Below are 27,500 nucleotides of genomic sequence, written 5' to 3'. Positions count from 1 at the left end.
CAAACCAGAGGAAGTCTCGGTAGAGGGAAGAGGGAACGTGAGTGTGTGGTGAGTACATATGTGCAGGAGTGTGGAATCAGCTCCACGGAAAGAAGGTGGGGGAAAGTCTGTCTCCATGGTTACACGGAACCTGAACAAAACATCATACACCACACAGATTACCGTAGCCTTGAGCATTGCCACTCCTCCTCCCGGCGACAGCCTGAGACAGCCAATTGCAGGGCCTTCCAACCTGCCCGCCCGCTTCTGAGAGCCTTCCTTTTTCTTGCATCGGCAGGCGGACTCTCAACCACTGCGCCTCCAGGGAAGCCCCTAAATGTTTTCTAATCATTTACAGGTTCGCCTTCACAGCACCCCATGAGATAATGACCCCACTGCACATTTCTGTAATACTCTGCCTACCTCCAAAAACTCAAACTGAGTTACCAAGATTACCTCATTGATCCTCCCACTTACGGCTCTGTCAGATCCATAGAAAGCAGTTAGAATTGCTTTCATCTGACTTGCAGGGACACTGAGGCACAGATGGATAAAGGCTGCTGTCTAGGATTTCACTGTAAATCACTGTGTGGGCCACAGAGAGCATTCTGGTTTTTTTTTTTCTTTTTCTTTTTCTTTTAACCCTAGAATAAGGAGAATAAATGGGCTTCCCCTCATTACCAATCCCAGTCATGGATAAGAGCTACTGGTCAGCTGTATTAAGAAGGATTCTGAGGCGGTATCGAGATTTGTAGGAAAAAGTAGTGTGTTCAGTTAAGGATGTTGACTATGGGTAAGGGAGAGGGTGGTGCTAGCACTTGTACTGTGTATTTTCCATTTCTTCCTATGACAATGGCAAACGTCCCTGAGAAGGTTTCACGTTGGTTCTCAACCAGGAGCGATTTTGTCCCCCAGGAGACATTTCGCAATGCCTGGAGACATTTAGATTGTCACCACTGGGATGGGTACTACTGGCATCTAGTTGGTAGAGGCCAATGAGGCTTCTAAATACTCTACAAGGCAAAAACAGTCCCCCAAAACAAAGAATGATCCAGTCCAAAATGTCAACAGTGCCAAGGTTGAGAAACCCTCAGCAGAAGCAGAACACACCCACGCATACACACACACACACACACACACACACACACACACACACACCAGTTTGGATTTCCGTCCTTGGTCCTCAGCAGGTCAGATGTCAACATGAGTGTCCAGACGTTAATATGACAAAAAACAAAATTCCTGATTTTATCCCTAAACATGTTCCCCCTCCTTTTCCTCTGGCACCATCTGTTTGTCAGGCCAACATCCTAGGGCTCATCCCTGACTCTTCTCCTACCTTTGTGAGCCTCATCATCAAGTCCTGATGTTTCTTCCTGCAAAACAATTCCCACACTCACCCACCCTTCCTCCAGGCCCCCCACCCCAGCTCAATCTATCATTTTGTGTGGACCACTGTAACTGCCTCCTAACTGGACCCCCAGCCATACCCACCTTTTTCAGTTCCTTGCTCCCACCTCAGGCCCTTTGCACTTGCTGTTCCCTCTGCCTGTTCTGCTTTCCCCAGATCTTCACTGGGAGGCTCCTTTTTGACATTCAGGTCTTAAGAAAAACATCACCTCCCCAGAGAGGCCTCCCTGCCCTGATGACCCGAGCTAAAGTAGCTCTTCAGTTACCCTCCAGCCCATCGCTATTTTTTTCCTTCTTTCATTGTAATTCTCACTCTCTGAAACCATCTAATTTATTCATTTGTTGCCTCATCACTCCCCTTAAAGAGATTTAAAAGTTCATAAGAGTAGAGACCTTTTCCACCACTGTCTCCTCCTCGTTACCCCCATGAAATCCCAACAAACACAAAACAAAACAAACACACACACAGCGTTTGGCAGACAGCATGCACTCAGGGAATTCCCTGGCGGTTCAGTGGTTAGGACTCTGCACTTCCACTGCCAAGGGCCAGGGTTCAATCCCTGGTCGGGGAACTAAGATCCTGCAAGCCACGTAGCATGGCCAAAAAAAAGAAAAAGAAAAAAAAAGCAGCATGCACTCAAAATGTTTTCTAATAAATGAATGAATGAAATTTCAAGGACAGATGCCTTTCCAGCAACCTAAGAAGAGACCCCTTTTGTTGGGTAAGACCCAGGAGATGAAGACAGTCTCATAGCCCCAGAACTGAGAACCTTCTCTCCGCTGAGCTCTGGCCCCTCTGGACACTCAGGCAGGTGGGGGGTTTGCAGGTAGCTCCAGGGCCTCCCCCCCGCCCCCCAGGCAGGGCAGTGCCAACTGGCTTCCCAGGCATTTCTTGGAACCAGTTAAGATCTAACCAAACTCTCTTTTCTCAACAGTATCCCCATCCCAGGCCCTCCTTTTAAATTCCAAGTGCTTTATTCAGACTTGAAAGTATCAAATGTGCACATACCTGCCTATGCCGAGGGCTATGGGACAGCACTCCTTGCCTGCGTCCTCTCGACCTCACAACAACCCTCCAGATGTTTGGGGGTTTTATGGCCATTTTAGTGATGGGTAAAATGAGGTACCACTAAGTCAAGTCATTTATTCAAAATCACACAGAGCTGGTAATGAAAGAATTCCTCAGAGGACAAAGACCCAATGCTAGCCATCTTTTATCTCTAGTACCTATCAGGTAAGCACCTGATATAATATGAGCTTAATAATTCAGAGCTTAATAAATGGTCGTGGAACGAGCAAGTGAGTAAATGAAGGAATAACGGAGCCACAATTCCAATTCACGTCTTCTTATTCTAAATCCAACAGAGATCAAGTTTCTCCTCCTCTTTATCAAAACCTACACTCAACAGAGGGTGCAGGGCTTCTGGGTTAAGACTGGTGGCACACCAGGGATGTATGTCTTGCCCCTTTTACCCATCTTTCAATCAAAATGCTCAGGGAGACACATGAAGCAGTGAAATGTTACAAGGGGACTAGAAATTGGGCTTATAGTCAATGATCTCTGCCAGACCGAGAAGGAATTTCTATTAATCGATTTATCTTTGCAGCCGAGAAGGAAGACCAAAGGGGTCCCACTGCTCTAGTGCAGTGACATTACTAGGTCTGGTAGAGGTGGTGTCCACCCTCTGTAGCCCAGGACCCACAGGACTGTTCAGTCCCCAGCCTCCATCCATCCCAGTGAGGGCACATGGCGAGGGTCTGAACGGATGAGCAACAGTGCCTTGCATCTTGAGTTGAACTAAAATGGGGCAAAGACAAGAAGAAATGTAGGAATGGTGTGCTGTGGGAACTGGAGTTTTACGTCAGCCATTTCTGTTAAGAAAAGAACTAGAAAGCACTGCATAGAACAAGAAGGTCATTCCTCCTTTCCATACTCAAACCACCAGGAGGGAGAAAGGGAGGTCCCACCTCCAGCAAGCTGAGTCACAAAATGTAAATAAATCCTGAAAAAAAACAGAAATCGGCTTAAGGATATAAATGCCAACCATCGGTACCACTTAAGATACATGAGGAAGACTCTAACTGCAACCAGGTGAAAAGTGAGATGGATGAAAGAGAGAATCCACACATCCTATTTTAGAGTAAACATCAGGCCTGGAGAGACCTTTCCAGACCCAAAGATGAGGAAAACAATGACAAATAGGCCATTGGGGATAATTCTACAACCTAAAAAAGAGGAGCAGAAACACATCTTCGAAATGTACTTATTCCAAGATAATTCATGAAAGCATTTGTTTGTGTCCCTGAGAAAATATAAACTCTATAACTGAGACTCAACAGACTGGAGACTAAGACAACAGATTTAGTTGAGAAGAGCCACCAGGAAGGCAGTCTAGGTGAAAGAAGGGACTTTAAGGAACTAAAGATGCAAAAAACAGAATCCAAATATACATGTGAAGCAGTAAAAAGCAGACTCAACCCTACAGAAAATGGAATCGACATTGCAGCGTGTCAGTGACACTGAGCTCCAGAAAACTACACCACTGCCCAAGGAGAGATGTTTTGATATGAGTTAGGGACACAAGGAGGCACAGCTCAAGGGCAGAGAGAATCTTCTTTTGTGTCTCTGCTCCTCCCAGCTGGAATTGAAACTAGGGCCTGGAGCCTCCTCTTGCTTTGGTGGATGCACCACATTTCACACCCTTAGAGGTCCCAACAGAATCAGTCTGGGCACAGGGAACAGGAATCAAGGGGACCTCTCAGACTAGACCAAGGCACCCTCAGAGCTGCCCAAGCATGGTCTAACCGTGATCACTAGAGTAAGAAAGCATCAAGGATATAGGGTCTGGAATCCACCCTCCTGAGCATTCAGAGATACCAGAAGCTGGAGAACAAACTTTCTAAACTATGTTGGCAAACAAAAGAATGAGACAGGACTCTGGTTTCTGGACCGGCACGTAAGAGGCTTGGAAGTTGCCAATCCATCCTAAGAACAAGTAAGAAAGCTGAACAAACTGAAAAATCAACAACTCTTCTTAGAGCCCTAAGAGAAGTGAGGTCACAGGGCAAATGGCTGCCCCCAAAATTGGAGACAGGTGGATTCAGAGAAATACAACGTACTGCAGTAGAAACCACTGTGGGAACCAGCACCGGCTTAATGCATCCTGAACTGTCATTGACGAATTGCTGGAGGCTCAGCGTGGACAAGTCTGAGAGATGAAAACTCCCAGGGGGACTCCGTCATCAGGGGTCCTCACACTTTTGTGATCTTACCTCCAGAAGCTGGACCAGGTCCTCACAGCGAATATCAGAGAAAAATCCCCTCATGCTTCAGGACAGGAGGAGGAAAAGGAACCATTTTGAAATTCACCAGAGCATTCTGTTCTTAACAAGGCCTGCCCTCAGGACAAGCTAGTTAACCAGAGCCTAACCTACTGGGGTGTTATCAGCGCCCAACTGACCTGGGGGAAGGGAAATACCCAACTCCAGGCATCCTATGCCACCTAACAGGATCCGGGACTGAGAAGCACTTGGGAAACTCACAGCCCAGGGGCACAGGCTCACTACAAGGCTGAGACGTAAGTCACAGGACGGACGACAGGACACTCGCCCTGCCCCACACCTCACCACCACATTACTAAAGGCTATTTACAGCAGTTCCTTTTACCCAGCACATCATGTCCAGCTATTAAGAAAAAAATTACAAGGTACAGTTAACATATGATCCAGCAATACCACTCCTGGGCATATATCCAGAGAAAACTCTAATTTGAAAAGATACATGCACCCCTGTGGGACTTCCCTGGTGGTCCAATGGTTAAGAGTTTACCTTCCAGTGCAGGGGGTGTGGGTTCGATCCCTGGTCAGGGAGCTAACATCCCCCAGGCCTCTGGCCAAAAAACCAAAACATAAAAAACAGAAGCAATATTGTAACAAATTCAACAAAGACTTTAAAAATAGTCCAGATCAAAAAAAAAACAATCTTTAGAAAGAAAAGATACATGCACCCCAATGTTCATGGCAGCACTATTTACAATAGCCAGGACATGGAAGCAACTTAAATGTCTACTGACAGATGAATGGATAAAGAAGATGTGGTACATATATACAATGGAGTACTACTCAGCCATAAAAAAGAATGAAATAATGCCATTTGCAGCAACATGGATGGACCTAGAGATTATCATACTAAGTGAAGTAAGTCAGACAAAGACAAATATCATATGATATCACTTATACGTGGAATCTAAAATGTGATGCAAATGAACTTATTTACAAAATAGAAACAGACTCAGACATAGAAAACAAACTATGGTTACCAAAGGGGAAGGTGGGGGAGGGATAAATCGGGAGTTTGGGATGAGCAGATACAAACTACTGTATATAAAATAGATAAACAACTAGGTCCTACTGTATAGCACAGGGAACTATATTCAATATCTTGTAATAAACCATAATGGCAGAGAATATGAAAAAGAATATATATATTTTATATATACATGTATTTCCCAAATTAACATCAGACATCAAACCACAGATCCAGGAAGCTCAGAGAATACCAAACAGGAAAAATTCCAAAATAATGAGCCGAAAAGAACATTAAGATTATGTGACAGACAATAACAGCCGTAGAGGTCAGGGAACAGAAAGCAATCCCATAAATATGACATGGGTGTTTCTGAAGAAGAGCCCAGGACAAATGGAATAGTAGAAACAGTTGAAAACATAATACAATTAAGCTTTCCTAAGCTGATCGCAACAGGTACCTGGCCAATTAAAAAAGAGATTTATTTATCCTGTGATGAAATTCTATTTTGAGGATGAATGGGGGAAGAAATCATACAAGAATTAAGGAAAAAACAAAACAAGTTGCCTACAAAGGAAAAAAATTAGGCTGACTTCAGGCATCCCTTCCTCAACGCTAGATGCCAGAAAACATGGAGCGATGCCCACAGGATGTCGACGGCAAAGGTTTAAACCTGTGGCTTCTATACCCAGCCATGGTGTTGTCATTCATAGCCAAAGGTCACACAGCCAAAGCTGTTCTTAAATAAACAAGAGCTAAGAAGTAGATTACGTGCATTGGGGATAAAGCACAGCCCTCCACGCCTACAAAGCTCTCACCTTGTCTCTGTCCCCTCTCCCACTTCGCCCCACACCACTCTCCCTAGCTCACTACCCTCCAGCCACATCCATCTTCTCTCCATTCTTCCCACTCACCAAGCTCTGTCCCTCTGCAAAGGCTCTGCACTGCTGTTTCCTCTGCCTGCTCAGGGCCAGCTATTTCTCGCTCTTCAAGTCTCACTTCGATTCCCCTCCTCAGAGGGAGATGGGTTTGCTTCCTTGTGTATTGTTTACATACACACGAGCACACGCGTGTGCACACACATACACACAACTAGAAGTTCCAGGAGGGCAGGAACCTACCTCGTTGGCCGCATCTCCGTTGCATCTCAGCATCTAGCATGGGATCCAGCACACAGCTGGTGGCAAGAACGTACACCATCGTATCTAGAGTTCAAAGCCAACCAAGATATGAATAAAATGTGCGGGAAAATGAACTAAAGGGACTTGCAATTAGTGCTAAAACCAGTTACACGAGGGATCAAGCTACAATTATTACTACAAATACGAGCAAAAAGCAGAAACCAAGAGCAACTAATCTCCTCCTACCATGGAAGATGCACCATATACAGCTCTTCACAGTTATTAGAGAAACAGAAACCCAAGTTTTAAAAACAGAATTAACAGCAATGTGTATACTTTTTAAATCAGTAGTGAAGAAAAAAGAAACAAAATCGAATCCACATACCGAAGGATAAAAACAAAGAAAACCTTTAAAGAAAATGGAATAAAGAATTGAAGCATTCAACAAGAAGAGAGAGATGAGATCAAATTTATTGACTGTAGAAATAAATGTCATTTGGTTAAGACCCCTAGGTTGTACCAAAAGACAGAATCTAACTATGCTGTTCTTACCAGATATGCGCCTAACAGAAAGATGTGGAAAAGTTAAAATAACAAGGCTAGAAAGAGATACAGCAAGAGGACACAAATAAAAGAAAACTGGGAGAGCGATATTAAAATATGAAAAAACAGAAGCCAAGGCAAAAAGCATTCACTAGGGGAAAGTAGTCATTTCATCTTGACAAAAGATAAAATCCACAGTTCCACAGTGAAAATATAACTGTCACAAATCTTTTTGTGATGAATAACAAAGAATCAAACTTTATAAAAACAAAAACTACCAGAAACACAAGTAAAAATAGAAAGAATTCTATTGAAGAGAAAGACTTTGACCTACCTCATCCAGCTTTTGACAGATCAAGAAAGCAAAGAGAAATAAATAACAAAATAATCCTTGAGGGGCTTCCCTGGTGGCGCAGTGGTTGAGAGTCCGCCTGTAAAAAAAAAAAAAAAAAAAAAAAAAAAATAATCCTTGAAATTCTAAATTCTGGAAAGCTGCTTTCCCTTACATACAGGGAAATTACCTGCTTTTTCAAGTAAAACTTTTACCGGAAAAAGTATGAAATAGAACCTCACAGGCCACCTCCTCCAACATTCAGTTAACACTAGAAATTAATGACAAAAATTTAAGCAAATAAGGCAAAGCACCAGGAAATTTTTAATCCTCCACTAAATTATTCTTGGATCAATGAAGAAACAAAACTGAACTTTCAGAACTGCTGAAACAAAATTGTAATTACAGAATTTTTAGAAAACAATTTTGAAAAAGGCACTGGTTGTTTTTTTTTTTTTTGGCCATGCAGCATGTTGGATCCTAGCTCCCCAACCAAGGATCAGACCTACGTCGCCTGCATTGGAAGCATGGAAGCTTAACCGCTGGACCGCCAGGGAAGTCCCATGCATTTTAAAACTCACAAGATATGACCAAAGTGGTGCTCATAGGCAAACTCATAGCCTTAAACACATTCTTTTTCTAACTATGGAAACAAAGTTTTCAACTCAAATACTTGAAAACACTAACAAAACAAATCTCAGAAAAGTAAGCCAAAAGAAATTTAATGATGCATTAGGAAATCTGAACAAATAGAATTTATAAATACAAGAGTACAGATTCTTTGAGGAAAAAAAAAAAAAGTGGGGGAGGGCAATAAAACAGCCTAGCTGGCAAGACCTGGACCAAAAACAAGGGAGGAAGCTGGAACAAATTACCAGAGCCTCCAACCCAAGGATATGACATCTCAGTTCAGATCCCATGTAAAGATTTCAAGCCAGTCTGCTCTTTCTGGAAGGTCTGAGAAGCAATTTCCACCAGGACCCATATCACCCTCAGCAGATCTCAGCAAGGTAAATCAAGAGAAAGAGAAAAAAATACACAGGACTAGGAGTACAAAGAGGAAACTCATCAAAGAGAGACTTTTTCTTCTAATCATAAGAAAATACTTTGCTAAATTTTATGCAAATAAGTTCGAATCTCTTGACTAAATTATTTTCAGAGAAAATACAATCCACTAAAAATTAACTCAAGCAGTAGAAAAAGGATGAACTTATTCTGCCTAGAATGCCCTCCCCCGCACCAGAACTCTGAGCGGCCACCTTATCCTAGTCATTCAGGTCTCAGTTCAAATGTCACCCCTTCAAAGACGTTTCCCTGACACCCCATCAAGAACTCCACCCTCACGTGCTACCTCATGACCCTGCTTCATAGCACTTAGGTCTATAGTGATTGATAATAAATGAAATTATTGCTTTATCCCTTTTAAACTTATTTATTTATAGCACTTAGGTCTATAGTGATTGATAATAAATGAAATTATTGCTTTATCCCTTTTAAACTTATTTATTTTCTCTCTCTCCACTGGAATGTGAGCTTCTTGTGAGCAGGGACCTCATTCATCGAGTTCACCAAGTATTCCTGGTATAGAGGAAAGGACCCAGCACAGAGTAGATGCTCAAAAAACATGTCTGAATGAATGAAAACCAAAGAAGACAAGAGGATAGCTTCCAGAAAATCCTTCCAAATAACCTCTTATTACAAAGGAGGACAAATCTTTCAAGATGGAAATAACTATCCTGGAAAATACTTCAAGGGTCAGGACAACTGGGCCAGCAGGTGATGGTTCATATACGGGAAGATGACCACAGGTCTCAAAACCCTACTCCAACACCATTAGAGGGGGAATGAAGAACAGGCTTGAGGAGCAACCTAAATGTCCATTGACAGATGAATGGATATAGAAGATTGGTATGTATATACAATGGAATACTACTCAGCCATGAAAAAGAATGAAATCATGCCATTGGCAGCAACACGGATGGACCTAGAGATTGTCATACTAAGTGAAGTAAGTCAGAGAGAGAAAAACAAATATCATGTGATATCACCTATATGTGGAATCTAAAAAAAATGATACAAATGAACTTATTTATAAAACAGAAACAGACCCACAGGCATAGAAAACAAACTTAAATTACGGGGAAAGGCAGGGAGAGACAAATTAGGAGTTTGGGATTCACAGATACACACCACTATATATAAAATAGATAACCAACAAGGACCTACTATATAGCACAGGGAATTATACTCAATATTTTGTAATAACCTATAAGGGAAAAGAGTCTGAAAAAGAATACACACACACACACACACACACACACACACACACACATATAACTGTGCGGTACACCTGAAACTGAAACTAACATGATATGTAAATCAACTATACTTCAATTTTAAAAACTCCATTAAAGACAGTGAGTATTCTGACTCTACCACAGATTAAAAAATAAAATAAAACATAATAAACAACAAGGGCCTACTGTATAGCACAGGGAAGTATACTCAGTATCTTGTAATAACCTATAATGGACAAGAATCTGAAAAAGAAAAAAAAAAAAAATATATATATATATATATCTGAGCCATGTTGCTGCACACCAGAAACGAACACAACATTGTAAATCAATTACACTTCAATTAAAAATTTTTTAAAAAGCAGCCTTGAAAAGTCACAGAGATGTGACTGGCTTATGCAGTTAAGAACACACGTGGAAGCAGTGAGTGGCCCGTTAGCCCTCAGGGGGTCCAACTGCTTCCCTGACCCCTGAGTCCCAGGGAATCTGGTGCTGCATAAGCCATGATGAGCGATAAAACCATTCTCATTGTCCATCCCCTCTAGAACATAAGCTCCATGAAGTCAGAGCCTTTGTCTGTTTTGTTCACCACTGAATCCACAGTGGCCTCAACAGGGACTCAGTAAATGTAGGTTAAATGCACAAATATATAAACCACCTCTCACTCTTGCCCTGCTCTAGAATGTAAGCTCCATGAGATTAAAAGCTTCGTGTCTTGTTTGCTGCTATAATCTCTGCACCTAAACAAAACCTAGAAAGAACATAGCAGGTATTCATGAACATGAATGAAAGAATGAATAAAAATTTGAAGTTTTCCAACTTCCCACCAGTCCCTGGAAATGTGGCTTTGGGGAGGCTGGGGAGTGCCATTTTTTAAATAACAGCTCTTCTGACAAATAGAGCAAAAGTCAGGAAACTAGACGTCAAGGTCTGTGGATCTTCAAGGGATAATCGAGGACTAGCAACTAGAAGCCAGGGCTGAGGGGGATGCAGTCCAGGACCCAGCACCAGCTCTGCTAGTGACAGGTGTGGTTTACAGGAGGTCTGCTCCCCTTTAGAGACCTGAGTGTCCTTGGCCATAAAACAGAGTTAAGCAGCTAGTGGTTCTCAGAGTGTGGCTGACAGATCCCTGGGTCATTGAGGGAGGTCCAGGGACTGACGGAATGTCACAAGGGAAAAGTGTTATGAAAAAAAAATAAGCTGAGTGGTGGAAGAGGGTGTGCTGGGGGTCGCAATTTTAAATAGGGTGACCAGAAAAGATCTCAAACAAAAGGAGGCATTTTATTAAAGTGAGGGGGCAGAAATCTCAGGGAAGAGTGCTCAGGCTGAGGGAACTGCAAGTGCAAAGGCCCTGAGGCAGGCACATGCCTGGGGCATCTGTGCAAAAGCCCAGAGGATAGCGGAGCTGGAGCTGAGGAAACAAGAAAGTATGTAGTGAGAGACGAGGCAGAGGGACATCAGGGACAAGTTACATCTTGCAGCCACTGGGAGGACTCTGGCTACACCCAAGTGAGATGGGAGCCACTAGAGGGCTTAAGCAGAGGCATGAGATCTGATGTGTAGTAGGGTCCCTCGGCAGACTGTGGGGACACGTGAGGCAGGAGGACCAGTGAGGGGGCGGGGGGGCTGGAGTCGTCCAGGTAAGAGATGGTTCTGGCTCGGACCAGGGTGGCAGAGGAGAGAGGGAGAAACAGTTGGACTCTGGAAGTATTTTTAAAAGAAGCCAACAGGATTTGCTGATGGATTGAATGGTGGTGGTGATGGTGATAGTGGTGGTGGTGTGTGTGTGTGTGTGTGTGTGTGTGTGAGAGAGAGAGAGAGAGAGAGAGAGAGAGAGAGAGACAGAGACAGAGACAGAGACAGAGAGAGACAGAGAGAGGAGTTAAAGAGGACTCCAAGGTTTTGCCTGGGAAAGATGGCATTGTCCTTTATTGTTTCTTGAGATGGAGCTGAGAGGGACAGGTGAGGGTGAGGTAGCCTTTCATGGTGTCACCAATCTTCCCAGTCCTCCGTTTTCTAGGCACCTGGCAGGAGAGCAACACTCCAGCCCCCGAGGAGATTAGCTATGGCCATGTGACTTGCTTTGGCCAATGAAATGCAAGCCAAATGGCATGAGCCCCTTCTGGGCAGAAACTCATCCCCCTTTCCTGCTTCTACAGCCAAGGAACCCGGAGACAGAGGCTCTTTTACCTGAGTCCCTGATGGTGACAGCAGGGAACAGAGCCCCCAGGTTGTCTGAACCCTCCCGGATTTGCAGATGATCAGGGCAGAGTGACCCAGCCTACCCCAGCTGGTGAGGGCAGAAGAACAGGCGGCGGGTTGAAGGCCTGTTCACTGGAGATGCTGGTTAGAGCTCTGAGCAGAGGTATCAACTGAGTGGAGACACTGAGACTTGTGTCCACCCTCTCCCACCCCGGCTGTGTCTGGGGAGGGTCTCCCTCCCTCTGCACCTCTTCCAGGACCACCCAGATTTCTCCTGAGGTGGAGTTCAGCAGAGTGGGGCAGCAGGGGACGAAGCCAGCAGCCGAGAGCATGGGAGGGTCGGACAGGAGTTCTTCCAGAGCTGCACCCTCAGACAGAGAAAGCAGGGTGGACAGAGGCCCAGAAAGAAGGGGGGACAAACAGAACAGAGCGGGGGGAGGCTCCACAAGTGTGTCCCAGAGGCGACAAGGGTACAGATCCAGTTGACTTGCGGAGAAGCTGCCTCCCACGTACTGAGTTTACTTAGGCTGTGAATGGCTAATAAAATACCATAGTTTTAAGACAAAGAAACAACCCTCAGAATGGGAGAAAATACCTGCAAATGAAGCAACTGATAAAGGATTAATCTCCAAAATGTACGAGCAGCTCATGCAGCTCAATATCAAAAAAACAAACAACCCAATCCAAAAATGGGCAGAAGACCTAAACAGACATTTCTCCAAAGAAGATATGCAGATGGCCAACAAACACACGAAAGGATGCTCAACATCACTAATCATTAGGGAAATGCAGATCAAAACCACAGAGTGGAATCACCTCATACCAGTCAGAATGGCCATCATCAAAAATTCTAGAAACAATAAATGCTGGAGAGGGTGTGGAGAAAAGGCAACCCTCCTGCACTGTTGGTGGGAATGTAAATTAATACAGCCACTATGGTGAACAGCATGGAGGTTCCTTAAAAAACTAAAAACAGAGTTACCATACGACCCAGCAATCCCACTCTTGGGCATATACCCTGAGAAAACCATAATTCAAAAAGAGTCGTGTACCACGATGTTCACTGCAGCTCTATTTACAATAGCCAGGACAGGGAAGCAACCTAAGTGTCCATCAACAGATGAATGGATAAAGAAGATGTGGCACATATATACAATGGAATATTACTCAGCCATAAAAAGGAACGAAACAGAGTTATTTGTAGTGAGGTGGATGGACCTAGAGTCTGTCATACAGAGTGAAGTAAGTCAGAAAGAGAAAAACAAATACCATATGCTAACACATATATATGGAATCTAAAAAAAACGGTACTGATGAACCTAGTGGCAGGGCAGGAATGAAGACGCAGACGTACAGAATGGACTTGAGGACACAGAGGGGGAAGGGTAAGCTGGGGCAAAGTGAGAGAATGGCACTGACATGTATACACTACCAAATGTAAAATAGATAGCTAGTGGGAAGGAGCCGCATAGCACAGGGAGATGAACTCGATGTTCTGTGAGGACCTAGAGGGATGGGATGGGGAGGGTGGGAGGGAGGCTCAAGAGGGAGGGGATGTGGGGATATATGTATATGTATAGCTGATTCACTTTGTTATACAGCAGAAACTAACACAACATCGTGAAGCAATTCTACTCCAATAAAGATGTGAGGAAAAAAATACCATAGTTTTGCTAAGATGTTTTTATTATTTTCATACATGAGTCATCACCATCATCATTATTATTGACTTGTGACAGTTCAGAGAGGGGCTGGAGAGCCGTGATGGGCAGAAGCCCCTCCAACACCAAAAAGCCAGGCCCACCCACTCCCACCAGCAGCGGAGGGATGGAGGGAGGAGGAGGGAGGAGCCTGGGGGAGGGACTGGTCTGGCTGCCCTGCCTTTCCCACCTGCTGGTCACCAGGAGCTGAGGCCCCTGGGCAGAGCCGCCTCCTCTCGCCATGGACGCAGCCGTCCTGGAAAAGAGCAGCAAGAAGGGGCCATATGTGCTCCTTCCCGCCTCCCGGGGGCTATTTCAGGCTCCCCTCACTCGCCTCTCCTCCCAGCTCCTCAGGCCTGCTCTTGTGTGTGTGTGTGTGTGTGTGTGTGTGTGTGTGTGTGTGTGTGTCTGTCTGTCTGTCTGTGTGTGTCTGTGTGTGTTTCTCTCTCTCTCTGTATCTTTCCGTTTCTCTTTTTCTCTCCTGGTTTCAGTCTCTGTGTTTATCCCTGTGTCTCTCCATCATCTGTATGTGTATCCCTGTGTCTGTGACTCTCTCTGCATCCCTGTGTCTCTCTCTCTATCTGTGTGTCTCTCTGCCTCGCTCCCCCACTCCCGCTCTCGCCCCCCCTGTATGTGTCCCCTTTCTCTGTCTCTGTCACCCTCTTTCATTACCTCCCTTCCTGGCTCCTCTGTCTGATCTCAGCCTTTCCCTGGGTCCCTCCCATATGCTGGGTGTATCTGCCATCTCTGACCCACTCCCTGGGACACTGGGACACAGGACCAGGCCCCCACAGCCACTGCCCCTCCCCCAGGCTCCAGCTCAGCTCCCGGAAGGCGGAGCTAGGACACCGCCGCTGGTGTCCACCAGCAGGAAGGGGGCAGCCCCTGAGAGAGGAGCCTGCAGCCAAGTTGTCCAAAAGCCACTAGGAGGCAGCCTCAGTGTGGGGAGGTTGGGGCCAGGCCACCTCTCACACCTTGCCAATGCCAGCACCCAGCTAGAATCTAATGACAGAGGCCAGTGCCACCGTATTCATTTTTTGACAGTGATTCTGGCTTCCCATTTAGAGTAGATTTAAGCAACCAGGAATCACAGGAAGGAGCTGGTCCAAGAGCTCAGGACTATCACCCCACTTGTCAGATGGGGAAACTGAGAACGTTTCCTCTGAAAACTCAGAAGAGGAAAAGCTCCTGCTTGTTCTGCTCTAAACCTCTGTCCCCACCCAGACCACATCTTCCTCAGAGTCCTGCGAGCCTGCCCAGGCTTCCACTCCAACTGTGCTGAGGGCCTCTCCTCACCTCTGACCAGCACCTGGAAAGTCCTGGAGCCCCGGGCTCCACCCTCTGGAACAGGCCTGTGGGGCCGTGGGGCACTCCCCACTGGCCAGGAAGGCCTCTGTGCTCAGCTGGCCGATCCTGCCTGCCACCTTCTACCCCCTCCACACACACACACACACACACACACACACACACACACACAACCTGGCCCTCCTGGCAGCCCTCAATGCTTAATTTTGCTTTAAGCATGTCCAAGATAACGTGCACATCCCATGGAAGACCCGCATCCTGGGACATTGAGACCCTGGGTATCAGCTCTCCCACCCAAAGGGATTCGGCCACTTCCTAAGGACCACTGCGTTCTGGTTCTGGGACACCACGGTGAGAAGTTGAACATGGTCTCTGGTCTGCTCTGAGCTGCTCACTTTAGGATGAGAGGTACAAATCGTACATGTGCCATGTCCAAGATAACGTGCACATCCCATGGAAGACCCGCATCCTGGGACATTGAGACCCTGGGTATCAGCTCTCCCACCCAAAGGGATTCGGCCACTTCCTAAGGACCACTGCGTTCTGGTTCTGGGACACCACGGTGAGAAGTTGAACATGGTCTCTGGTCTGCTCTGAGCTGCTCACTTTAGGATGAGAGGTACAAATCGTACATGTGCACAAAAAAAAAAAAAAAAAACAATGTCATTTCAGTGAGTGGTAAGTGCTGTGAAGAAAAGAAACCTTGGGAGGACACCGCAGTGAGGGCTGGGGCTTGGGGAGGGTCTGCGGACGTGACAGCTGAGACAAGTTCTTCATACTTAGAGGAAGGGAACAGCAAACGCCCGGCGGTGGGAAATAAGCTCGATGTGGCTGGAAGTGGAGGGAAGCAGCAAGGCACAGCAGGGAGCAGGAGGCTGAGGGCGGCTGGCAGTCATGCTCTGTGCCACGCTCTGCGCTAGCCCTGCCTGCTGCCTCCCTCCCAGATGCAGAACAAGAGGCCTGGATGGGAACACTGGTGCCCATGCCTGCTGTGCTCTGGAAACCCCTGGGGAAATACAGATCCCTGGACCTCACCCCAGACCCATCCAGCAGTAAGTCCGAGGGCAAGACCCTGGGAATCTGTATTTTAACAAGCTCTCTAGATGACTCTGGGGCACAGCCAACTTTGGGAAACACCAGATGAATCAGAGGTTCTCAACCTGGTGTGGTCTCCAGTGTGGGCCTCGGGAAACTGTAGGCCAAATTGTGTGTTTAGGGGGACGCATTTCTCTGGATAGAGGCCCCTGGTTTCATCCCAGCATCACAGAGCCCCAGAGCCCCACACAATTAAGAACCTCTGACTCAAGAACAGCTGCAGTGTCTTGGCTAAAAAGGAATTAGGCCAGGGATGGAGGGCATGGCCACAAACTCCTTCAGCTCCCAGATGTATCCTTGTTGTGTAAGTAGGGGGCATCTGTTATTCTTATCTGACCAGCATCTATTTCCCCTCTTACTGGGACAAGTCCCCGATTTTGACGAACCACCTACGATACAGTGATTGCTTTAATGGTCCCAATTCTTCCCCCCCCCCCCCCCCCGTATCCATGCCCTTGGCCATTATAACTCTGCGGCGCCCCCCGACAGTGACTCCAGGCTCAGCTGCGTGATTTGCTTTGGCCAATGGGATGTAAGTAAATGTGACGTAAGTAGAGGCTTGAAAAGCACCTGCACAATTTGGCTCGCTCTGGCTTTTACATCTCTGACACCATCTGAGAACATGCCCAGGCCAGCCTGTTGAAGGACAAGAGGCACGTGGCCCAGCTGCCTCCTTCACTCCAGCCAATAGCTAGCGACCAGCACACATGTGAGTTACCTAACATTTAGGCCCATCCTAAATATGGACCCACAGACTCTCGAGCTAAGTAAATGCGTACAGTTGTCTGCCCCTGAGGTTTTGCTGTTACACAGCATTGCTGAGGCAGGGGCCAACTGGCATTCCCTTCTTCCACTCTCAGGCCTCATGGCTTAGGGGGAACCCGTCCTCATCAACACCATCTACCCCTCTGGCCACACCCATCCGTTCAGTCCAAGTTGGTCCAATGAGAACCAGTTCTGGGACTTTTGTTTGGAACTTTGGGGAGGAGGATCTCTTTTTGTCCTGAAGTTACTGGAAGGACAGGAGGTAAGCTCAAAGCTTGTGGGGCTGATCACAGTGGGAGAGCGCACTTGAGAATGAAGGTAATCCAGAAGAAAGCAGAGCCAAGGGCTGGAAAGAGAAATTCCCAATAACACTGTGATCCAGCCATGACACAGCCCCAGACTTTTCTTAGGAGACCTTCTATCAAGAGCGACTATAGGAGAGGAACCAAGATGGCGGAGTAGAAGGACGCGCTCTCACTCCCTCTTGAGAGAGCACCAGAATCACAACTAACTGCTGAACAGTCATCTACAGGAAGACACTGGAGCTCACCAAAAAAGACACCCCACATCCAAAGACAAAGGAGAAGCCACAAAGAGACATAAGGAGGGGCAGAATCACAGTAAAATCAAATCCTATAACCGCTGGGTGGGTGACTCACAGACTGGAGAACACTTATACCACAGAAGTCCACCTGCTGGAGTGAAGGTTCTGAGCCCCACATCAGGTTCCCAACCTGGGGGTCAGGCAACAGGAGGAGGAATTCCTAGAGAATCAGACTTTGAAGCCTAGCGGGATTTGACTGCAGGACTTTGACAGGACTGGGGGAAACAGAGACTCCACTCTTGAAGGGCACACACAAAGTAGTGTACGCATCGGGACCCAGGGGAAGGAGCAGTGACCCCGGGGGAGACTGAACCAGACCTACCTGCTAGTGTTGGAGGGTCTCCTGCAGACATGGGGGGTGGCTGTGGCTCACCGTGGGGACACAGACACTGGCAGCAGAAGTTCTGGGAAGTACGCCTGGGCAAGAGCCCTCCCAGAGTCTGTCATTAGCCCCACCAAAGAGCCCAGGTAGGCTCCAGTGTTGGGTTGCCTCAGGCCAAACAACCAACAGGGAGGGACGCCAGCCCCACCCATCAGCAGTCAAGCGGATTAAAGTTTTACTGAGCTCTGCCCACCAGAGCAACACCCAGCTCTACCCACCACCAGTCCCTCCCATCAGGAAGCTTGCACAAGCCTCTTAGATAGGCTCATCCACCAGAGGGCAGACAGCAGAAGCAAGAAAAAAATGCCAGGTCATGGAAGCAACCTAAATGCCCATCGACAGACGAATGGATAAAGAAGATGTGGTACATAATGGAATATTACTCAGCTATAAAAAGGAACGAAATTGGGTCATTTGTTGAGACATGGATGGATCTAGAGACCATCATACAGAGTGAAGTAAGTCAGAAAGAGAAAAACAAACATCGTATATTAACGCATGTATGTGGAACCTAGAAAAATGGTACAGATGAACCGGTTTGCAGAGCAGAAGTTGAGACACAGATGTAGAGAACAAACGTATGGACACCAAGGGGGGAAAGTCGCAGGGGGGTGGGGATGGTGGTGTGATGAATTGGGTGATTGGGATTGACATGTATACACTGATGTGTATAAAATTGATGACTAATAAGAAACTGCTGTATTAAAAAATTTTTTTAAGTTTTTTAAAAAGAGCAACCATAAATTGTTTGTTTTCCTAAGCCCATTTCAGGTGAGTTTCCCTCACTTTCAGGGAGTCCTGGTGTCCTGCCTAACAGGGTCGACTCCTTTGGGGATGTCTGCCCAAGCCCCTACCTATTCCCCTGGCTTCCCCTTCCCTCTATCCACAGGATGGAGCTGTGTAATCCTACATCTCCACTCCCAGAACAGAGCAGACTGGACCAGCCATCATGGCCACCAGCACCACACTGTCCAATCAGACTGTCTCTCAAGACCATGAACCAATAACCATGGAAACAAGGAGCTGGGACTCCAATCACATGAACAACAGAGCTCTGGCTTAGAAGTTGCAAACTGGCAGGACAGGGTCTGCTCACCCCTCATAAGTGTTGGCTTTGGGCCTGCAGAGCGGGCTTCTTATTTTTAATTGAATTCATTGCCAAATTTCAACCATCAAGAAGTTTGGTATATATGTCAAAACAAAATTTGAGAAATTACACTTGAAATATTTTCAATTTTTCAAAAATTTTAAATAAAAGCAAGCTAATATACCTCAACAACTTAGCTAAATTTAAAAAAATGTAACATCTACAATTTTTAATATAAGTAAGTTTCTGTTCATCTATTTCCATGATTTAATAAAACTATATTATTTCAATTGCTCTTATAATAACCATTCATCTACAAATGTATTATTTTATTAATAAATATCCATCTCCTGTTAATGTTTTCCTAACAGAGAAAGAATAAAACAAATAAAAGTGGCAGGTATCAATTCTTACTAAAAAAACAAAAGAGGTCTGGTATAAAAACCTGGAGTGTTGACGAAATGGACAACTTGGCACCACACGGTCTCCCCTCCCCCAATGATAATGGTCACCTGGAGCTGAACAGTAGCTGCCGCTTTAGGCCAGGCAGACGCTCCCGGTTCCCCACAGTCCCCCCCACTCCCTGTATGTTTACTCTCTTTGGTTTCCAATCTGGTCCCTGTAGGATTTTAGTTGGTGGCTCTAGACCTGAGGGAGGACTCGTCAACTCTGGCCTCCAGGAGCCCAGGAGGTCCCGGCTCTGACCTCCGAGGCCTTTGCCTGGATTCTGTAGGCAGCAGCATCACCCTTCTTAAAAACTCCCCGGGTTTCCCTGGTGGCGCAGTGGTTGAGAGTCCGCCTGCCGATGCAGGGGACACGGGTTCGTGCCCCGGTCCGGGAAGATCCCACATGCCGCAGAGCGGCTGGGCCCGTGAGCCATGGCCGCTGAGTCTGCGCGTCCGGAGCCTGTGCTCCGCGACGGGAGAGGCCACAACAGTGAGAGGCCCACGTACCACAAAAAAAAAAACAAAAAAAGAAACCTCCCCTTTATCCTTAAGTGGGCCTGAGTCTGCTTCTATCACTTGGGACCAGAAGAGCTTAACCACCACAGATGGTCCCACAGGCAGCACAGAGGCCCGAGGTCACAGCATCCCTGCAAGATGGTTCTGAGTCTGGTACCCCAGGATTTAAACAGGGAGGATGACCACAGTGAACCCCCTCAGCCCTTCACAGCAGCCCACTAAATACCTCTTCTTGGGAGCAGAACAGGGGAGGGAAGAGGGAAGAAGGAATATCTGACAAGTCCATGGGAATGATGGGCACAGAGCTTGGGGCCTCTCACTGCACACACAAGTCCTGAGAAGGTCCTAGAATCCCAAATGCTTTCAACACGTATTCACCAAACCCTTACTCAAAGCCAGCTCGTCTAGTTTCTGGGATATGGCATTACGTGAAATGGACCAAGTCCTGCCACCATGGAGCTAGCATCCGTGCAGGGCAGAGACATCATAAAGAAGACAAGTGAAAACCAGAAATAGAGTCACAGATATAGAAAACAAACTTATGGTTACCAAGGCGTAAAGGGGGGCAGGGATAAATTGGGAGATTGGGATTGACATATACACACTACTATATATAAAATAGAAAACTAATAAGGACCTACGGTTTAGCACAGGAAACTCTACTCAGTACTCTGCAATGGCCTATATGGGAATAGAATCTAAAAAAGAGTGGATATGTGTATGTATAATTGATTCACTTTGCTGTAGAGCAGAAACTAGCACAACATTGTAAATCAACTATACTCCAATAAAAATTTTTTTAATTTTTTTTAATGAAAGGAAGAAGATAAATGAGTGTGATATGTAGTGGGTAAGACGATAATGAGAGTGCTGGGGGAATAAGGAGGGAGGGAGAAGTGCCTGGGGGTGGTGAGGTCACTGATATACATCGTGTGGTCTGGGAAGGTCTCACTGAGAAGAGAACCTTTGAGCAGAGACCTGCCTGAGAAGGGAGGGAGCCTGGCAGACAACAGGGAGAAGAGTTCCCACACAGAAGGAACAGCAAGTGCAAAGGTCCTGAGGCAGGAGGTCTTGGCCTGTTCAAGGACCAGCAAGGAGGCTGGTATGGCTGGAGCAGAGCAGTTGCGGGGAGAGATGGTCAGAGAGGCAATAGGGGCAAATTTCAAAGGGCCCGCAGGCTTTGGAGGATGTTTGGCTGTAACTGAGCGAGATGAGATGCACAGGAGGGCCCTGAGCAGTGGAGGGAAGTGACCTGACTCGGATTTAACAGGATTCCTCTGGCTGCTGGGTGGAGAACAGATGGTGGGGGGGCCAAGGGCAGGAGCAGGGAGCCCAGGGAGGGGCTACTGCCCTAGTCCAGCGGAGAGGCACCAGGGGCCCGGCCAGGGCAGAGCTGGTGGAACGTGATCAGGCAGGGGCTGGATTCTGACTGAAGAGCTGGCAGGACTCACCTAGGGATGAGACGTGGGATGTGAGAGCAAGAGGCACCAAGGAGGACCCCAAGGCTTGGGTCCTGAGTGCCTGGACGGCGGCAAAGTTACCTCAGTAGTGAGGACGGGTGGGCGATGGACTCCCAGAAGGGGCAGCTGCCACTCCCACAGGAACCTGGGCCCAGCGCTGATGGATGTGCCAGGTTTTTGAGAAAAGCCATAAATCCAGATGTTTCTGTGAAGTGTCTCAATTTTCAAATATTGGCAACTTATTCAAAGATGCTGAAGACCCTGCAGGGCCAAACAAACGGATGGACAGTTTGGATCTGACCCGATGGCCGTGGGTCTGCAGCCTCTGACACGAGGTCAGGTCACCGAAAGCTCCGTTATTGAGTGATTGCTGTGTACCAGCCAAGCATCCACGTTATCTTGCTTTAACTCCAAGGACACTATCATGAGGCAGATATCATCGTCCTCTTGTCCCAGCCACGGAAACAGAGGCCCAGAGAGGGCAAGCCCCTGCCAGAGGTCACACAGCAGGTGAGTGGTGGCATGGTGGCTGGAGCCTGAACTGTCTGACCACAAGGCCTGTGGTCCTGGGGTGCTCTGCCGCCTCCATCAACCAGACAAAAAATAAAACCAAACCCTCATTTTACACATAAGGAAAGAAAAGGCCACAGAGAGGGAGTGTGACTTGTTTAAAGTCATTCAGCAAGTTGGCACTGGAGGCTGGACTTGAACCCAGGGTTCATGACACCTGGTGCAGCGTCCTTCTCAATGAGGCCTCTTGGAGGTGCCTGGGGAGGCTGCGTGAACTGGGTTGGGGGGACGGGGTGCAGCACAGCACCGCAGGCAAGAGCCAGGCTCTGGAGCCTTCTGCATATCACAACTCTGCCACTTGGAAGCTGTGTGACCTTGAACAAGTCACTTCACCTCTCTGTGCCTCGGTATCCTCATCGGGTGTAACCATGGCACCTACCTCATATGGCTGTTATGGGAACAAAAGGAAGTAACACTTTTGGGGGCTCAAGCCATGCCCTTCAAAGTCCAGCTCTTCATGTATCAGCTGCTCCTGGCCTGTCTAATATTACACCAACGTATTCCCAAGCGCCGCAAGTCCCCAGGTTGGGGACATCACACGCGTCCTCATACTTGTGAAAATGTAGCAGCATGATATAAGGGACGGACAGAAGAGCTGGGGTTTTCTGTAGAAATGAAGGGGAAGCAAGAAAGGCAGGGGGGTGGCAGGGGCCTTCTCCTGAGGGGCTATGGGCCCGCCCCACACTCATGCGTGTGTGTGTGCGTGTGTGTGTGCGTGTGTGTGTAAGGAGGGGTAGATGTAACAGAAGCCTCAGTGGAAGGGGAGGGGTCCCCGGCCAGGCCCCCTGCTTCCCTGCAGCATAAGAAGACACTTAGAGCCTGGCAGAGAACCGGACACAAAGGACGACAGACATAACAACCAACATCTATCCAACAAATGTTGACTGAACACCTACCGCTGCCAGTGTCCTGAGCACTGGGGAGCCAGCCGTGAAACAACACAAACTCAACCTCCACCTTCACGGAGCTGGTGGACCACACACAAAACAAACGAGGAACACTGAGGAAAACGGTGGCAAATGCTAGCAGAAAAATCAAGCAGCAAAAGCATGGGGAGATCAATATTGAATGGGGTGCTGGGAAAGAGCTGACTTCAAGAAGTTTCCAGAAACAGTCTTGTGGCCAACTGGGGGAAGAGCATTCCAGGCAGAGGGAAAGGCAGTGCAAAGGCACTGAGGTGGAGTGTGCCTGGTGTCAGGAGCCAGTGTGGCAGAAGCCAGTGACCAGGCGGGAGAAGGAAAGGACCCCAGAGAGGCAGAGAGGCCATGTAGCCAGGGAGGGGCTGAGGGCCACCTTCACGCAGGGCCTCAAGCTTTGGGGAGGATGTGGCTTTGACTCTAAGTTGGGGGGAGGGGCAGTTGTCAGAGGGGGGCTGTGCAAAGGAGACAGGATCTGATGAGTACTCAGATGCAGGGTGGCCAGGGGACTGGCAGGGGTGGGGGCAATGGTGGCAGCAGGGAGGCTGCTGCCGAAGTCCACAGGAGAGACGTGGGTGGCTCGGACAGGCGGCAGCCCAGAGGTGACCAGGGGCACTCACACACCCAACGGGTGCCCGGCACTTCCCTGCACTATTTCACTGAATCCTTGCACCATGAGCAGCTGCTAGTTGCTCTGATCTCCCTAACCCCATTCTCCAGGACAGCAAACTGAGGCCCTCGCCCAAACCACACTGCTAAAAAGAGGCAGCGCGTGGCATCCATCCTTCACAAGAGAGAGTGGGCACTGTCCCACCCATGACAGGGGAGAGAGTGGGTCTAGAGTCGGGACACCAAACGTCCAGCTCCTCCTCTCCCTTCTCTCTGGCCGCCCCTATCCCACTTCCCTCCAGCCACGCTCACAAGCCCTCCTAGACCCTGCCACCCCATCAGTCCTCCGGAGCCACCCACTTCCTGAGGTTCAAACACACACGCCCTGAGACTGAAGTCCAGCATCACCTGTGCTCCCCGTCAGCACAGCCACCTGCCTGCCAGCCCCACCTGCCCGCCTCCAGACCTTCACTCGTGACCCCTCCAGGCCTTTCTCTGCTGCCCCTCCAACCCCAATGCCTGCGTCTGCACCCACCCGAGCCTTGCGAGCATCTAATCCAGAAGAGAGATCCAATCTGCGTGAAGGGCTTGGGGTAATTCTGTGTCGAGGCCACACTTCTCTTTCTGTTTGTTGAAGGAGGCTGATGCTCCTTCTTGGAGGAAGGAGAAAAGCTTCCTTTGTGCCGGGTCTGGGGAAATTGTGTCTGTTTAGGACAGGCTGCAGTTTTCTTTGTGAACGCCGTAGATTTTTCGTGTGGGAAAAGGGTTTATTAGATTTCCCTGTGGCTGCCCAGAATGGGGAGAGGTTTTTCTGAGCACAGAAAGAAATTACCAAACAGGCGTTTGAGAGGAAGGAACATTTAGCAGCTGCTTCTCACGGAGAGGTTAGTATTTCGTGGTTGGTGTTTCCATTGGAGTGAACATAAAATGCAGAGAAAGGAAGAAAGCCTTCCCTGTAGTTTCATGGGCATGAGGGAAGGAAGTTGGTCCTTGACGTTCTGGCGGGGAGGACAGGATTTTGTTCGGGGGGGAGGGCTGTTGGGGTGTTGTTTTTTTTTTTTTTCTCTTCAAGTAGAAAATAAATTTTAAAATGGTTGCAGAACCCAGAAGAAAGGTTGTCATAGCAACAAAAGTTTGAGGCCAGGTACCTCCTGACACCCTTTCAGTACCGTGACCGTGGAGGGGCAGGATTTGGGCACTGTAGGATCAGCGGGGGAAGCCATCCAAAGCTTGGCTCAGACCTTCCAAATTTCTCACCAGCACTGACAGGCTGATAACTATTTTCCAAGCTCCCAGGGAGGAAAATTGTGATTTTCTGGGAGGGGCGATCTCTAGCCAACAGTGATCAAGAGGAAAGAGAAAACTGTGGGTTTGGTTTATTTACCCAACAAACTAACCATCAATGTTTTTACTAACCAAGGACTGGGGGTGAGGGTCTTATGCTGAGCCCCCCCAGATCACGCCTTTCTCTGACCCCCAACTGTACCATTCTCTTCCCTGATCACTTCATTTTGATTCCTTTGTGCCCCATGAAGACAATTCAGGCCCCCTCATCAGCTGTGAGGCCAGACGAAAACCTCTCTTAGCTTCAAATTCCTCATCTGAAAAATGGGCACCATAGAAGTGCCTGCCACGAGGGTGTTGGCAAAAAATGGGCACCATAGAAGTGCCTGCCACAAGGGTGTTGGCAAGGATTCAACAAGATCCGGCCGGTGAGAAGTTTTAACAATGTCTGGTGCACATGAAGGGCTCAATAAACGTGAGCCAGCATTGTTTTTAATTAACAATTTTTTTAATGCTTAGCTTTAAACATCCTGTATCAAGCCTTGGAGGAGCTACACGGACAAGCTACAGGGAAATAACTGCAAGAGTTGGGGGGCGTGACCTTCAGGAAGAAGCTAGGAGAGACCTCAAACAATTGAGAGGCTCAGCTGGCCAGTGAGGGCCCAGGCACTCCATGGGGCAGAGACAGGACAACTCCGCTGCAGGACACAGCACTGGATTTAAGTGTGTACATAAAGGAAAGGGCAGGGAGTCTGCGTTTTTACACGAAGGAGAAACTTGGTGAGAGGCGGAGGTGAGGTGGGGGGACCCCACCCCAAAGCGTGCAGATATTTCCCAGGACGAGGCATTCCGAGGCCTCCATGGGAGAGGATTGGGCTGAGCGGAAAGCAGGGAATTTTAGCCAAGATGTCCTTTAAGGTTAATTATTGTTAAATCATTAAATGATTATTATTATTACATCCCAGAGTAAAAATTCAAGTCCTGAGTGCACACCAGAAGTGAGTCTGATGGGGTGAAACTGGTAAGGGGTGGGACCCTATTCGGAGTGTCTTTGGCAAACAGCCGGCATCAAGCAGGTGGTCCCAGGAAAGTTCAGTGGGGCACCCCTACAGGCAAGACAGAGCAGGCAGCACCCGGGAAACCTCTGGTTCATGGTCCCGAAGCCTCATCCAACATTTATCCTGCAAATAGGTATTGAAGACCTTCTATGCACTAGACGGTACCCAGAAACTGGGCATGGCAATGAACAAGACGTCTGGGGCCCTGCCCTCACGGAGTGACATCCTATGGGTAAGGGGGACAAGAAGCTGGTGACCAAAGGCATGCCCCCAGAAAACTTCAGGTGTGCCAAGTGTGATGGGGGAGATAAAAATGGTGATGAGCTACGAAGATGGGGAGACCCTGCCTCCAAAGGGGGAGAGGGGGGTCTTCTCTCCAAGAGGACCCGGCCTGGGAAGGCGGGTCAGGAAGTCCCACTGGAGCTGAGGAGGAGCCAGCCAGGGAAGATGTGGGGAAGGGCATTCCAGGCAGAGGCAGCAGCCTCCCCGGGTTTATTTCACACCTTCCTCTCTCTGTCCTTTAAACCAGTCAGGCCAACGCCGTATTCGGGGCAAACCAGCGGTTGTGGCCCACTCCTGTCTACATGAGACTACACACATAGCCCACGCTGACATCGAAGAGCTAGGCAGGCACACGGGGAGTTTTAACCTTGGGCAAAGAGGTCAATTCCACTCAAGAGGGTCCCCAGACTTGGCCTCGGAGCAACATCGTCTGGGAGGTACCGGGTGGTGTGGACCAGCATCCCCAGCATGTGGTACAACCACCGCCAGGCAGCTTTCCCCTGAGCCCTGCCCTAGCCTCAATGCCTGCCTCGGGGACACTTACTCCGGCCCTGGCTGCCTCCGGCGGCAGGTCCAGGAAAGGGTGCGAGGCCGAGGGAACAGTTTGATCTGCCTTCTGAAGAGTCCCCCCCACCCCGCGCCCCAATTCTGATCCGAGCCTCGCCAAGCTGTCCCGCTTTCCCGCCGCATATTCTCCCGGGCAGGAGCCGGGACGCGAAGGGCTCCCTGCCGGGAACCCACCAGACTGCCCCCACTCCTCATTCCCGTGCTGCCCTAACCCGGTCCGGGAGCGGTTTAGTGCGGGCTGGGGATGGGGGTGGAAGAACGAGCCCCTCGGCTTCTGGCTCTGTGGATCTGCGGTGGAAGGGGCGGCTGACAGCACCAGTCCCTGCGCCAACACCATCGCCACCCCAGGCAGGAAGGGATGGATGGGAGTAGCCAGTGCCCCGCGAAAGGAAGAGGGGGCAGGGGCGAGCATGGAGATGAGTTCTGGCTCGGAAGGGAACGGGGTGGGTGCCGGGAGACGCGCCTCTCCAAGGCGCGGCGACGTCCCCACAGGCGCCTGGTGCTCGTAAGGGGCACGAGCTCTGCCCGAACCTTGAAACGGCGGAGCGTCCCGAACGCCATCATTCGACACCCCCGGACCTGCCCACCGCGCTCCCCGCCCCCGAACGTTCGGCAGAGCCTGCGGAGCTCGGGGCACGGCGTCCTGGCGGTGGCGCGGGCCCCC

Source organism: Neophocaena asiaeorientalis, unplaced genomic scaffold (assembly GCF_003031525.2).
Source record: "Neophocaena asiaeorientalis asiaeorientalis breed wild unplaced genomic scaffold, Neophocaena_asiaeorientalis_V1.1 scaffold91, whole genome shotgun sequence".
In the NCBI taxonomy this organism is placed as follows: Eukaryota; Metazoa; Chordata; class Mammalia; order Artiodactyla; family Phocoenidae; genus Neophocaena; species Neophocaena asiaeorientalis.
This window is presented reverse-complemented; position numbering follows the sequence as displayed.